This window comes from Tympanuchus pallidicinctus, unplaced genomic scaffold (assembly GCF_026119805.1).
Source record: "Tympanuchus pallidicinctus isolate F22 unplaced genomic scaffold, pur_lepc_1.0 scaffold7, whole genome shotgun sequence".
Lineage (NCBI taxonomy): Eukaryota > Metazoa > Chordata > Aves > Galliformes > Phasianidae > Tympanuchus > Tympanuchus pallidicinctus.
The window spans coordinates 13,002,854-13,013,496 of NW_026294791.1; the positions used below are offsets into that span (position 1 = coordinate 13,002,854).

At 36.8% G+C, this 10,643-nt stretch overlaps 1 long non-coding RNA gene across 1 annotated transcript; it reads right to left on the minus strand.

The window, feature by feature from the left end:
• Nucleotides 1–737: 737 nt before the first annotated feature.
• Nucleotides 738–10,287, minus strand: LOC128072465 (uncharacterized). Its single transcript, XR_008202265.1, has 3 exons — nucleotides 10,208–10,287; nucleotides 5,896–5,944; nucleotides 738–4,020 (listed from the first exon to the last, which is right to left on the minus strand). It is a non-coding gene; the product is annotated as an uncharacterized LOC128072465 (long non-coding RNA).
• Between the last annotated feature and the right edge of the window lie 356 nt (nucleotides 10,288–10,643).

Genomic DNA, 10,643 nt, shown 5'->3' on the forward strand with positions numbered 1-10,643 from the left:
TTGCAAATGAAATGTATTCACAGAAAAAAAATTCCTCCCATAAGCTGAAGCAGCTCATCATTAACATTCAAGGAATGTGAACACAGCCTTCATAGAAAACCATTAAAATATAAGGCAGCTTTCAGCCTATTTTAAGAATTTCAGAGAAATTTTGCATTTTCTTTCCCATGATGCCATGGTGATGTCAGGCTGCATTTCAAATAAAATGACAATGAAATCATTTCAATTCCATGCAATGTGCAAAAAAAAGTCAAATTTTCTCTTGGCAAACTGAAGTCTAAAGTAATTAAGCACTGCTGTGTGGGTGGCAGCTTCCTCCTCTGAAGTCAGCCTGAGATAATTACCATATTAAAGTCAAAACATCATGTGCTGTGCTGATAGATAGATGGATGGAGAGATTGGGCATCTATTAAATGATCCATTTTGTTATGCTCCCTGGGAAATGTGCCATTGATGCCAATTAAAAATATATATTCCAAGTGAGTATTTCTATGTGACAAAACTTCAGTAAATTGAATTTATTATTTACTGATCATGAAGTACTTAAAGACATTAAAAAAAAAAAAGTACTCGAAGACAAAAATCCAGATAGACAAGAGCCCAGTAGGAGAATTATATACTTTACTAAGTTTACAAATCCCTCATTACCCAATTGCCATACTCACAATTTTTAGCTAAGGTGTGAGACTATTTCTTTCTATCCTGAAATCCTTAACTAAGACAGAAATACAGTACAGTATACAAGCCAATATATTCCAAAACTTCCAAATTCACAAATGCTCCATCATAACAAAGGTCATTTTCAATTAAAATAGCAAACATCCTTGCTTCAAATTTATAATTAAATGTCTTTAAGTCTACATTTTTAGTAACAGAAAAGTAAATGGACCAAAACTAAGGCAGAGCAGCGATGATTAATTGGTGCTATTTGTTGAGATGTATCACAGCAAGACTTGAAATGACATTAAAAAAATCTGTACATAAGTGGTATTAAGTATTACTAACACTGCCTTTGTCACACAGAACTGGCGCTTCAACATTAAAATGTCTCCACTATCACTATCCACTATGTGAAGAAAACGTTTTCACTGAAATTTAAATGGAGCACTAATTGTTACACATCTGATTTGGATTTAATCTGCAGTGCCTTCAGAGCACAGCCACTTGTATCAATACTGGTTTAGTCTGGTGTGGTGTTGTACTTCAACAACAAGGGGATAAAGGCAAGTTTTGCTGTCAAAAGCATTACAAAAAGAGCAGTCTCCATTCTATCTACTCTGCAGCTTATGTTTGATCTCATTTAAATGCTTTGAAAGAGATTTACTCTTCAATGTTTCTATGATAAAGGTCACAGAACAAAAACTATATATCTTTAAGAATAGGAACGTCTGAGCCTCAGAAGAAGGGCATTTTCATATTGACCAAATATAAATTAATAGAATGTCATATGAAAATACACATGCACTGGTATTAAAATGATAATGAGTTTTCTCAGCAAGAAATCTAAACAATCAATATTTTATATTTAATATTAGATTCAGCTCTTGCTATGAAGCACCTTGCTCAAGGTACTCAGATTCCAGTGAGGCCAAAATTTGAGTAAGCCCAGTACTTATGTTACTATCTACAGAAAACTCTGACAGACGGTCTTAAGACCTTTCTGTTTAATAGATTTAAGCTAAAATCCTAGGCTGAGTGAAGCATTAAAATTATCCTGAGGAAAGTTTAAGGATCTGCAAGGGCTCAGTCTCACAGTGACTGCAATCCAAATATATGATTTATAGCAGCAGATTTTATTCAGTTTTCATTATATTTTCAATATATAATTTTTAAAACTAGCATGACTCAATTTTCCATACATAGTACAAAGTATGCAAACTCAGTGTATTAGCATTCTTGTACATTCAGTACCCCTTGTGAGGAATTAACATAATGATAAAAAGCTATTAGAATGAAAAAATCTACATGTTAAAAAAAAAGGGAAGGGGGACAAAACGGTCAGTAAAAGAGGGAAAAGGCACAGCAAACAATGTGTTAGAATATACTTCTTGTCCTCTAATTCAAAGTCAATGGACTTATTCCAGATTTACTTTGTTATTAGAATTGGTTAGAATTTTTTCACTGCAGTAAACTTAAATCCTTCCAAAATTAATGATTAATTCTACCACTAGTAGTGAAAGATTTATAAATGAAAAAGATGAAAAAATAATCATGAACTGGCTTTAAAAATTTGTACTTAAACATTACTTATGCATGGCTTGTTTTGCACATCTCCCAGTTCTGAACTTTTTTTCAAGGTTCATTTTTCTCTTTTGAATAACATTTTCAAGCTTTCTACATAAATTAGAAGATTTCTTTGCATAGATAACAATTTTAAATTCTCTAATAATTATATGATCTCAAGAGGTGAAATTCTACAAAGCAAAAATAAAACAAAGCAAGTGGTCAGGCAATGGAAGTGCATTTTCTGTTAAAAAAAACAGCCTGTAATTAAAATGAGGATCACTTCTGATAGCTTCCCACACACACTTACTTTCCCAGTCATCTTTGACAACCAATTTGTTTTTCAGTTCTCTGGTGCTGCCACTCAGCTACTGTTTGAGAAAATTTAAGTCTTTTACAAGTTACACATTTTCTTCTTATTTAAATTGGATTTTTGATGGCAGTTTTTGATACTTCCTCTCAGTGTAATTACAAGCATACAGATGCAAATAATCTTTGGTGATCAAAATCCAGAATTTGTACAAAAAATGCAACTTAATGTCCATTTCTCTCACCCATCTCTTAAACGTTACCCACAGTAACAGCATTCAATTTTAAGAATTGGGAAAACCTAATAAGATTCATTTTCCAACCAAATGCAGTGAAATGCACTTGATTATAAATTTTAAAGAGAATTCTATCTTGGCACAACTCTTCAATCCAGTTCCTAAAAATCTCACTTCAGTTTGTGTCAATGCAGCTGCATTACTTACAAACATCTCATGCAGACAGGCTTTCTGATTTAAGACAAGCAGACAGTAACCATGTCAGGGGCACTCCGCTGGCAGAACTTTGGGGAGGATTTTGAAATCTGAATTTCAAAGTTCTGACTTTCCTCACACCTGAACTGGCTTGAGCAAAGTCATTTCTGACTTGTGTCAACACCAGGCATGCTGTCATTTTGGTATTGCTCATGTAAGACCAACACACCCAGCCTCTGACTTAACAAGGCTGTATGTACAACAGTCTTGATATCGGAGCTCTGAAGAAAGATATCCTGTAGCATACTAGAAATGCAATGTATGAATGCTATCTAGTTCTCTTCTAAAGAATACCACCTGGTGTCTAATAAAGCATTGGACTTGCCTCTGCCTGTCCTTCAAGTGACTGTGAAGGACGGCAGCCACAAACTGGCTGTGGCGGCAAAGACCTGGCTGGGTGAGCCTTCTCAGTGCAGCACAGAGATACTACTTTCTGAGGCTGGAGAACTGGACAGTTCTAAATTGGAGAACAGCTCTCTTGAGAAGGACCTTTTCATCACTTACTCGATGGGCTATGTTTGTATACAATGAATATTTATTACATCTGTAATAGAAGTGTAAGTTATAATAATCACTAATCTGATGAGATTTTCAGTGTCTGATAAGACTTTATGTTCCTAGAACATTTTGACTGAGGTTTTTGTTGTCGTTTTTTAATTGAGAAGCATTTTCAATCTACAAAGGGAGACACCAAAGTAGAAAGATGTCAGGTACTTTGTCAACTCTTGCAAAAGAAAACTCAGTGCAGGACTTAGGCAAACAGCAGAGGTATCTTCTTAGAGACTTCTTCTTATCTTAGGTGATGGTTTCTTCCCTCATTTATCCACCTGGAGCCCCTCACAGTCTCACCAGTGAGGAAGACATCACAGCAGAGCACAAAGTTGCTCTTTTCGCCAGTGTGTTGCAGAGCAGGTAGATGGGCAACCTCCTCAGCTGCCAAAGGCACATCTCTGTTTCAGATGTTCCATTCTATCTTACAAAGTCATCTAAAAGATTGCTTTACAAAAAAAAAAAACAAACAGTGATTTGAATTGTGAAAGCTAAAATTCAGGACAAGCATCAGGCTAGCAGGAATCCCTAGCACATCCTATTAACTGTTTCAGTGATGAGCAGCAGATCTGGAAAGTGAAGCAACAGATGTTCTAAAGACTGAAGGAATCCTCCCGCAAACAGAAGCAGGAGAGGAACAGCAGACTTATGTACTCTCACAACAGTCAAAACAAGATGTTAGTTGTGCTATTTATAATAGCAACACTACAGGTGCTCATGAGAGTGTTGCTTTGTTATGTTACTTGCAATTATGTTTTGCCATAACCTATAAATCTGTCAAAATGAAGAAAGCAATTAGGAATTTCCACATGAATAGACCAAATTTCTCCTTACCACAGAAATGGTGCAAGTAAAAACCTTAACTAGTGTGCCTTATGGGGGATTAGGCACAGAAACCTCTGCCTGCCTAAAGCTGCCAAGTTCTGTGCTGCTCCATGTGCATGTAACACACTTATGCCAATTATTAAATGAACTGATTAGCAGTTACAAATAATCTGCATATTAATCTGTAAACTAAAGTACCTAGTTAAGTAAAAAGAGGTGTTTAGACATTAAGTTAAAAAAAAAAAAAAAAAAAAAAATCAGAAGGAATGAGAATGCGCAATGCAGAAAGGGTATGAGTAGCTGGAAAGAAAATGTATTCAGGGAAAGCCAAGGTACACCGGAAGGTCTCTTGCTATCACTGTTCCTCTCTTGAGGAAAATCCCTGTTTGTTCTTGCTGTCAGCAGCTGGTCCTTCTCCTCTTGCAACTTTCAGGGGAGCAAAGAGAAGAAGAGCAGAAAGAGGTGGCCATATGGCATCCGGCACGAGCGAGCTGCCAATGGCAAACTGCAGAGCGACAGCAAAATGGCCAGCTCGTGGCTCCCCTGCCATGTAGGCAAAACACAGTTTTCTGGCAGCCCAGTTGTAGGAAACAAAAAAGTGATCGTTCTGCTATTTATAAAAAGTGCATATGAAAGGGTGTGCAAATTCTTTAAACTTGGGAGCTGAGAAAAGTGGAGGAAAAGACACCTCCAAGCAGTAAGAGGCCAAGTATGGAGGAATAAATGGCAAAACATTGTGCTACATCCATTTTCCAGGTACTTTTTAAAATTGTAGTTATCAAATAGAAATACACAGCCAGGTAGAACTGATAGTTTCATGCAGATTTGAAAGCTCCAAATTGCTTCTGACAGCCTAATTTTCCAATTAAAAAATTGTAATAATAGTTAAAAAGAGCTGGACTTTATACATTTCTAATTGTTACAATTAGCTGTATTCAAATTCTCAATTAATAACGCATTTTCCTTTGATGACTATAATTTAGCTCGTCCCATTGCATATATAGGGTAAGTGCTCAGAAAATTTTGGGATGCATCTTTCATATTGCACAAGACCACAGTGTTTGTATTCTTGAAGACAGAGTGACATCTAAAGGGATTTTGAAATACTCAAGTCTTGCACACCGAATCCAAACTGACAAAGTCAAGGGCATATCATATTTTTGAAAACTGATGAGTTTTCAGGTTTGCTGTGGTTGATTGTCCCAAGTAACCATGAAAAGAGGATCAAATTCCAATTTTAATGACATGCCTGAGGGTGCCCTGAGGACAACTGCCATTTTTATCTTAGATTCTGCAGGTCCTCAGTGAACAAAAGGGAGAAATCAGCTTTGAATGGATTCCTTGCACTGTTGTCAAAAGTAATCCAAATGCTCTAAATATCTGTATCCTAAAATATTTTCTTACAACAGTTTTTATTAAACTGAAGCATTAACAGCACAGAATATTTAAATTGTGTTTTTAGCTACCAACTCTCCAAACAGATCTTATGTTCTCTCACCTGCAGGTATTATAACCGGATTCTTTTACAACTGGAGCTTCTCTCTTTCCTATACACAAACACACAAAGAAAAAACAAAATCCAGTATCTAATGGCTAGATTTGGGATCAAAGGCGGTATTTGCATACAAATACTTCTAACACATTAGAAATATTTTTTAAGTTATACAATTCCAGACATACTCCTGAATATAAAAAGCCAGTTTGAGAAAAAAAATAATCAAGTTTATAATATCAAAGATAACAGTACCATAGAAATAGTAGCACCTGTTTTGTGACTAGCATGCATGTGATAACGATGAGTTAGTTACCCTTACAATGGACTTTATTTCATTCTATCCTTAAGTGTCTTCCCATACGCACTGACAGGAAAAAGATTAAAAATATGTTTTCTCCTCTTGGGTTGAAATCATAGTAAACTCGAGTGAATTTCTTTCTAGGGATGAGTAATAGGGAAGCACTATCTTTAACTGTCTACTTTTTAGAAGTAGCATGTCTTCTGATGCAGTCTTATTTATTTATGAAAAAAAAAATCATGAACAGTTGTCAAGATGCTATATCTCATTTACAGTCACAATGCCCCAATGAACTACTTAAATGTGGCTCAGCAGCAAAGTGCTGGCAAGCAGAGTTAACTCCTTCTGGCTGAAGAGACAGCACAGCTCAGCACTGAAGATGGATTTATTAGAGGAAAGAAAACCAGACATTTCATCAGGAAAATGATACGGCAAACCGGTGGTAAGAAAAGAACATGAAAAACAGCTCTGAAAAGATACTGTGAATATTCATTTGAACCTATCTGCTGGAATAAAAGGCTGCTTTTCTCTTTCACGGCAATATTTATCCATGCATCTGAATTTCTGTTTGCTGGTTTTTTGTTTGTTTGTTTGTTTTATTTTGTTTGTTTTTTGTTTTGTTTTGTTTGGAGAACATCAATCCTACTAAACTTTAGTGAAATAACAATATTTCCTTTTCAACTCAAAAGAGGTATTGGCATAGCTGATGTAAAACAAAAAGAGGGACCTGAGGCACTCAGATAATAAATAGTGACAGAACCTTTCAGCAAGTCTTAATCAAGGAGATTAAAGCAACATGTAACTCTAGATGCATGTTAATAAAACAAGTGCTGAAAAATAATAAATGGAACATAAAGAAAGAAGCCTATCTCTTTGCTTCAATTAGTCTCTGTGAACATTATTATTTTTTCCTTCCTCCACCACTTTCAAATACACTATAACCGTCTAAATTGTTTGATGATTTTCAAAAGAAGAGTTCACATAAAGAAGAATGTTTGAGTTCTTATATAATATCATTCTTTAATCCAGCACATTTTTGGTAGGCTATCTGCAGTGGGCTGTGATTAGTGCTCTTTCTGGGCTCTGTTCACATCCTGATCAACTTCCCAGGGCGGACTGCGTTCTCACCCGTCTGCTTCAATTCTGATAAGGGTTTCCGTACAGACAGATTGGGCTATAATGTCTTGAAGAAAGGAAAGAATTAAAATACTCTTTAATAGACCACAGATGAGTGTCTATGGCTGCAGAAAAATTCATTTGCACTACATCTACAATGCAGTTTGAACTTTTCCTTTGTTTGGCAAAGCACATGAAGTCTGATTTAACAATTCTCTTTGTGGCTTTCATTCTCTCTCTACAGCTTCACATATTTACAAAAGGATACATGTATGAAGATTTCTGATACAGCATTAAAAAAAAAACAATTACTACACATTCTTGTATGCAACTGCAAGTCACCACCTTATGAAGAAAATAGCATTAATAAAAGGTACGAGTAATGAAAACCTCTCTGCATATCAAAGTCCTGACAATGTCAGTTGCTAACACGTTTTGAGCCATGCCCATTTATTGTAAAGATACAAATCTCATTTTATATTAAGGAAGAGAGCATTTAGCTTTCTGACAAAAAAAAATGCAAAAATAAAAGCTAGTATCCAAAGAGATGAGCGTCTCCTGCACTAACTACTTGAAGTCATATCTATAACACAATATATGCACTGTCAGTATGTTACATTTTATTACTGGAACACAATTCATAGAATCATAAAATCATCAAGGTTGGAAAAGACCTCTAAGATCATCCAGTTCAGTCACCCACCTATCACCAACAATTAGTTAAAAACATCTACAAGCAAACCAGAAGTTACATCCTGTACAGAAACAGCAACCTGGAGTCTTGATAGAGAACAGCACTGTGCTGAGAGAAGCCCTTACACAGAACAAACAAGGGACAGTCCCTGTGTCAAACACCTCACCAGAAGATGGGCAGGAGAGAGCAAGGGAAGGCAAGCAGAGCACAGGGATTTGCCCAAGGTCAGGGAGAGGGTGGACCTGACTCCCAGACCAGGCGCAGTGCAGCAGGTCACAGCCTCTCCTCGAGTCTACAAAAGGTGGACTTTCACAAAAAGATTTCTCTGATGGACAGAAAGAAAATGTAGCCCTGAGGCGCTGGAAAACACAAGCCTATACTGACTGAGAATACTTTTTAAAACCAAAACTTAAAGTTGGCATATTTATTCTATATCTATACTGGTGGGTTTTTTGTTTGTTTGTTTTCCTTTTCCCGTTGCTACAGAGTAGATCAAGTGAGGTTGTGAATTTGTTTTTCAGGAGATGTATGCAGAATTATTTAATTTTTTTTTAACCACCAATTCACTGAAATTGATATTTCAAAAATTGGAACTATACCAAAGGATATTTTTAAACATATTTTAAAAAGAGGTAAGGTTTTCTCATTTAAGGGAATGTGAATATGTATCTTAATATTTTTCTAAAGGGTAAAGAGAGTAAGAAAATGATGTATTCAGTTCACAGCAGAATGAGTCACAGATTCAGAAATCTCAAATATTCAGCTATTGTTGCTACAGCTTCTGCACATATCAGTTTCGGCAGACAAAAAAGAACAAGCTCAAATAACAAGAAGATCGATCAGGCAACAAAGGAACGCAGAAAATGAGACAATAGCAAAAAAATTAATTAAGTAAATATATCCGAGTACATCTCTTGTGTGCAAAGAAGCAGAAACAGACAAACTTCATTAGTTCAGAAATGTCCAGTTGTCTCTTCTAAGTAGTTACCATACTGTCACAGTCCCCCCTCCCTCCATTATTTTATATAAATACTCAGTTTATAAATCACCTAGAGACAGGAGGAGCCTTTCAGTTTCTTTCAACTACTCATCCCTGAGTTTTGATATGCAGACATAATGGGCAGCAAGGACTGGCATACAAAACTACTGCACATCAGCAACATTGGGAGAAACGGGATAGAAATAGAAACTCCCTTAGCACAATTTCTTTTCATTTTTGTGGACCCCTGGTGTGATCCTGGAGCACAAAGGGATAAGAAACAGAGACAGAGGGTATTTACTCATTCAGACCACGCACCATCAGCCAAGTATTAGCTCACCCAGAACCCTCCTGCCCTGTCACCACCTCATTCAGGGTGAGGAGCAGAACACAGGAAAAGGAAACAGTTTGTTCTTTTCAAAGCAATGTGCCTTCTTCCCAAGCATCCAAATATTTCTCCTGTCTTGTTTAATCTCAAACCTCCAGGAGGCAATTACATTCCTATAAGTTTCAGTTTCTCCAGGCTGGCCAACATATGATTGCTTTTAGTCACATACACCAAGGAGCAATTCTTTGAAGGGCCGCAAGTTCACAGCCAACTTTTCTCCCCTGGTGCATAGAATGAGAATGTCTCCATGTCCAACAGCAGGCATAATTCAATTTTACATGTCACAGAACATTTGTGAACTAACATCTCAGCTTTGCATTCAACATTTTTCCAACAGCGCTTGCAGGGGGTATTTTCTCACAAATTTTGGCATGAGCTATCTATGACAACATTCTAACATCCTTTTTTCTTCCACTAACCAACACCTACAGCATTCATCCACCAGAGAAAACATGAGTTTCAGTTCCGTCCCACATACAAGATAACACATGCCCACATAGGACAATATTCCAAATATACAGTAGGATATCCCAGGCAGATATGCACAAAGGTTCACTTATTTTATTGACACGCTTAAATAATTTCTACAGACAACTACCTGAACCACTAAGACAGAGAACTTCTCTTCTTCATTACCTCTGTACATAATTAAGTAAAAGGATTTTGAGAAACATACCACAACAACAAATAAAAGTAATCCTCGAAAGCATCTGTAATGCTATAGAGCAATGGAAAGTATAGCAATAACAGTGCTGTAGCAAAGTCTTTGGCTGCAGTAAATGAAAACAAGCCCATATGCAGCAGCCATGAACACAGAAACAAAGGAAAAAAGCAGCTTACCTTTAGAAGGCCTCAGATAGGCAGGGATCTTCAGTGCCTTGCCTCCACTGCCAACCCTCGAATAAGGTCTGGGAAGGGGTGGAGTCAGGATCCACCCCTTCTGGTCACTCAGGTGCATTGCAGGTGCACCTGAGCAACCCTGGGTTGGCCCTACCTTACCACAAAGTGCTCAATCACTGCGTCAGGCCATGACTTAGCATTTCTGTTACAGTCTCCCATCCAGAGACATCCCAGTTAGACAAGGAAAATGTTCCTAAAACATGTAAAATTATGCAGTTTCCCCCAGATTCTGCAGGGAGCTTAGTTCAGTTCATATATATATCCCACATAAAACACATGCACCAATGATAATTTAAAGCAAGCTACAGCCCACCAGGGAAACTTCAAAAATATTCACTTAAAATTAATGGCCTCACTGGATATATTAGAAAAATTA